Raw genomic sequence first — 6,053 nt, forward strand, 5'->3', positions numbered from 1 at the left:
GATAAATATTATGTAAAAATAAAGTGATAAGAAATTACATATAAATAAAAGGAAGGAAGACATATAATAGTATCAGTATAAAATAAACTTGAATAAACAATATGAATAAAAAATAAGTAACAATTGCAAGAGTACAAATTTTTAAAAAAACGTAAAATATACAGTTAAAAAAGTACAGGAGATGTACATAAAACAAAAACAATACAGGGGAAAAAAAGAAGAAGAAAGTAGAGATTAAATAAACGTCTTGAAAGAATAAATAAAAATAAAAATAATAATAATGATATTATATGATAATAAATGAACAAAGAACAAATCAAGACCACCTACCTGTTCAAAGCAAACGGTTGAACAGAAGGCAACAATGAAGCGAAAGCGTGGAGGAGGTGGCCAGCCATTTAACGGCTATATTTCTATTTCAAATATGTCACGTATACAGGAAGTAGTCATAAAGATGTGACGAAAAATGAAAAATAATAAGATAAAATATATACAAAACATTTATGTATTAGCTGATAGCATTCATAGATTCAGTGGAATATGCCGGTGATGACAATATGTCGTCATTAAAAAACAGGTATTTAAACTTTGTTTGGCTAAATATTACATTTGATACATTGTATAATACTTAATTGAATTAAAAGAAAAGAAAAGAAAAAAAAATCATACTTATTAGTGATTTCACAAAGCCCTCATAGTCAAAGTCAGTGGCTCCATAATTCAATTAAATGTTCTCTATGACAAGGCATTAAAAGATTATAGATAGTAAAAAAAATAGTATCAATGCTCAATTAAATATTACGGATTAGAAATATTAATGCTAAAACCAAACAAAATATTTATTAATGTAAAACATTGATCAATATTATGATTGAAGGAAGAAACTTATTTCTTCAGTAATGGACTGCTGAAAATGACCAGCAGGAACAACTAGAATGGATAAAGTAAGAAATATAACAATAAGAGAAAATAAGGAAGTTAAAAAATAACATTCTAGAAGAGATTGAGGAAAAACACTTGAAATGGTATGAGCATTTAAAAAGAATGCCTGCAGAAAGATTACCAAAGGAAGTGTACTTGTAGAAAATAGATGATAAATGAAGATGAGGTGAGCCATGAATAACCTGTGGTCATGAAATTGAAGAATCCTTAATGGATTGTAGTCTAAGAGAGGAATGGATCTCAGGCAGAATAATCTGGAAGGAGGTCCATAAAAAACCTTTGTTAAGGAAATCCACTGATAAGAGTGGAAATCCTAATAAAATAATAATATTATTAAACTATAAATTAATGTAAATTTAAAATAAGTTCTGTGCTGAAAAAATATATATACAGTTATATTTTGGATTGGCTATGATTCTGTTGGTTACGTAATTTCATTCTGGCTTAGAGAAGCTACCAGGCAATAGTCATTTGTTGGCCCTACAGGTTGTAGTAACAATAACCATTATGACAGTCATATACTATTCTGTATTAAGCACAATACACGCAATTACCATCCATATTGTACGTTCCCTTTTTTAATTTGTCAGCACATGGTATTTTAATAATTGCTTTAGAGAATGAATGCCTTGGCAACGTATCACCCTATAATATGGATGTGATATCTGTTGTCCATTATATCTACAATTAGACATGTATCATATTTCTAGAGGATAATTATAATAAAAATTAATGCAATGGTTCAAATATGGAAGTGGAATCTTATCCAATGAAGGAAACTTGAAAAAATTGAATATCATGACTCCTTATATAAATCAACTTATTAAAAATATTGCTCGATGCCATTTTTACAATTTATGTTAACACAATATTATAATTTTTACTTCTTTATTATGCAGTGCAGTGGTCTTAATTTTGTTTTTATTTATTTCGTATATATAAATTTTGTTATCTTAGTTTCTATTAACTTGTCTGGTATCGTTCGGGTGTGTCGCTCAGTGTATTTATTTGTGATATTTAGAAGTGTAGTTTATGTTCAAGTGAATTTTCTTAGTTACCGCCGCGAATATCCGGTTTATTTCGTTTCAAAATCTGCTGGGTTTGAAAACCTAGGCAGACAGTGAACTTCAAGAAAGAAGGAACAGACATCTCTGAGAAATCATGAGTAAGTTTTTTGTCACATTATTTCTTTTTTATTGTTTTATTTTTAGTCTTATCAAAGCTCATTCTGAAAATTTTCTAACAAACATCATTTCATAAATATATTACTTATATTCGCAGTTTATGTAAGCTCTCTAATCTTATATCCATTAAATAACAGAATAATAGTTTTTTTTCTGAAAATTAAATTGATTTTATGAATTTGTTGTTAGATATATTTTTTCTAACTCCTATTTTCTTATTTTAACCCACAATGCAGTAATGCAGTCAACCACAGATACAGTTAAATTGTTTTACTACTTTTTATATTGAGTTATACATTAAAATTAATGCGTTTATTACTGTACTTCTTTATTTACTTGTATAGAAATTAATTATACAACCAATAAAAAATCGAAAGTAAACAAAATAAATTAGTTCAGAAAACCTAAATATAGGATAAATAAATATCTCTTTGGTTTTGGTTGTTTATTTAATCCAGTGATAGTATTAAAGTTAAAAGGGAATACATAATAAAAAAATATATATAGAAATATTAAAAAGTAAATAAATAAACCATTAATTAACGTAATTGAGCTTTAAAACATTAAAATAGTTAATTGATAACTTATGAATTAAAAATCAGCCTGTACTATAATAGATCTTCAGTATAATTATTGAGGATTTTTGCACTTTACAATGGAGTGGATAATAAGACAAAGGGTTGTGTAACTATTTTATAATGTGATTATTTTGAGAATAAAATTTTTGTGGACATTTTTGCTTTAGTATTGACAAAATTTTGAAATTGTCATTGGATAACTAGTAATCAATTATGATTGGCCAATACCAAAACGTAAATTTGGTTTAGGCACAGATAGATACCAAAAAACCTCAAATAGTCTCTTGAATTATCCCGGACTCAATGATCTTTTATTTTTATGGCTCAAGTCCTCCACTGAGGACCTATATAGCCCCCAAGTGGGAATGTCAAGATTCTTTTATTGAAACCGCTGTGAATTAAATTTTGACCCCTCCCCCCCAGGTGGGATTTGAACCCACAACCTTCAAATCTATGCGGTCTGGGACCCTCACCCCAGCCTGCTCAGCTATCTGGCCCTCTCAATCAATGACTTTCATCACCTGTCAACAAAATTATAATTTAATTTAAAAATTACTTGTGTATGAGAATGCGTTGGTCACAATTATAGAGGTAAATATAGAAAAAAAAATCAAATTTCAATTAAAAAGGATTAAAAATTCTCAGTAACAGAGATATTACAAGGCAAAAGTGTCGGGGCTTTATTGTAGAGGTTTCTCAAATATCCAGAGCTCACTTAACTAAGTTACATTGTATATTGAAAATATACCAATTTATTTTAACAATGAAGAATTATTGAATGGTTGGGAAAAATATATTTTATAAATTTTTGAGTAATAAGTTATTGATTTTGTTTTCAGATGGTTGCTGTGGATTAATAACAGGTATTTAAACTATTTATTTTAACAAATTGGTGTTTAGTTTTGATATTCTTTTGATACAGTTGTATCTGTTATTTTTAAAAATGATATTTTTCAGTTTTGTATGGTTCATAATTTTGTTTTACATTATCATTTACATATAAATGCTGAACTATTATGTTGAATTCTTTTCATTTTCTCCCCCTAAAAGATCGGAATTTATGAAGAAACAAAAAAATAAATAGAATAGTTTAGTTTTAAATGTATATAAATTCAAATTTATAAATTGATGTTCATAGCTTTTATAAAAATACAATTATATGAAGCAAGAGGGGATAGAAGCCTCCTTCTATTATAGAATACAGTATTGAGGTAACAACCTTAATTCAGAGAAACATAAAAATAAATCAGACAGTGATCATGTAAATAAAGAAATAAACATAATGTAAGATGGGGAAGCATATTTAAATGATGAGTAATTAAAATTAACATAATATAATGTGTGAATAAAAAGGATGTATATGATACAATGGGCAAGAAAGAAAATGGATATATGTATAATATATGTTACAATGAATAAAAGGTGCACATTCATTACTTATCTGTATTACTTTGTTATCATTTTATTTTTATTTTTATCTTAATTAAGGTTGTTATCTCGTTTTGTTTTGTAGCCCTAATGAATGCTTGAGTTCAGGTTGAAAAGTTGGCATAATTAAATAAATTTTATTGGAGGAAGATAGTTCGGGTGGCGGTCAATAAAGATATCAAAATAGTAATAGTTTGTTTATTGTTAACCAACATTTCGCCCCACTTTGCAAGGCTTCATCATGTCTGTCTGGTGGTAGTATAAAGGACAACTGTCAGTTGAGATAATTATTTTCTGTAATACTATATTCCTAAGTCAACCTTTTAGGTTCTAGAGCACTCCTCGGGTTCATCCAACCTCATTAAGTGGATACCCTTAACTGGGAAAAATCTGGTGGTTGGGTGTGATCTTGAAAAAATCATCTTGTATAAGCAGTGTTTCCAAAAACAGTGCTTCCTTATAAAGTACTGAACCTACCTTTCATTGTTTGTAGCGGTGCACATTATATTATATTATATATTATACTCGCAAACCCGGTAATACTTTGCTATTGCTATATTTGAGGATGCATATACATTAATTGAACACTATTGAAACTTTGATATCAATTAATGTATAGATGAAGTGATAAGGCGGCAACTGTAATAACATAAATGATAACAGCTAACTTCGCTGTTTAACCGTTAATACTGGTCCAATTTAGGTGAATTTTTTCTTCTTCTTTGAGACAGTTTGATTGTTTATTATATTGTCATATATACTGCATAAATAGTTTTTATATAATAATCCTCATTGTGCCCCAGTATCAGTACTATACAGAAACATTATATTAGTAATATTTTTAAATGATTCAGAATGATTGACCTATCAAAGTGTGGTTAAAGATTGTTTAGGAGTGAAACAAAGTTGATATTCATTTCACCTCAAGAAACCCTTAAATATGAATATTAAAAAAAAAAAATTGGAAAATAACATTATGTGGCCCAAAATTTTCACCTTAATCAGCCTTTAATTTCTTTTGAATAATCATAAAAATATAATTAACTCATCTCAACCAATCTGCACCAAACTTGGCAGTGGTCTAAGGCTCTTTAAAGTGCACCAAAAAGTACAAACCGTTCCTAATTAAACAAATTAGAACCAAAGATATAAAAATAAAACGTTTGAAAAGTTTTTCTTTATTTGAAACTAATATTTCTCCCTTATTAAATCTATTAAATTCACATTATATCTAAATTAATTGTTATCATAGGTTAAAAGAGGTGACATTTAGCTTTCCAACGGTTGTCTTAACATATAGTACAAGAGCCCAAGAGGAAAAAAAAGTAATTTATTTCACCTCAATTTTTGATTACTTAATTGAAAACTATGTATAATTACTAGTCAAAATTGATGAGTCTGCCAAGCATAGGTAGGGGGGATAAAGGGGGGCTGTTTCAAAACGTTAAAAATAATCAATTTTTTATTCGGAGCTCTATATCTTTACAACTATCAACAAAAATAGAAAATCTAAGAGAACATCATTTAAAGTAGAGCAAGTTTGCTAAAATATAAGCCCTAATATAGCTATTTATGTTCAACAGTTTTCGAGATATAACAGTTTAAAAAGCAACATTTCGTAAAAATGTTGTATGGAATGCACTTAGAGAGTGAATTTATTTTGAAAAATCTATATCTCAAAAACTATTTGACGTACAGATGTCTATTAGCACTCAAATTAAAGCTAGTTTAATGTACTATTAAGTAGTTCCTTAACGTTTATCTTAATAGTAGTAGTAGTTTTCATGAAATTTGCTAAAATAAATTGATTTATAGTTGTTCGGACTAATTTTCATTTGCCAAATTTATATTCATATGTGAATATCATAAAAACTACTACCCCTACGAAGATAAGTGTCATAAACTACTTTGTAGTAAGTTA

The sequence above is a fragment of the Halyomorpha halys genome, unplaced genomic scaffold (assembly GCF_000696795.3).
Source record: "Halyomorpha halys isolate HHAL.00 unplaced genomic scaffold, Hhal_1.1 Scaffold14.1, whole genome shotgun sequence".
Classification (NCBI taxonomy): domain Eukaryota; kingdom Metazoa; phylum Arthropoda; class Insecta; order Hemiptera; family Pentatomidae; genus Halyomorpha; species Halyomorpha halys.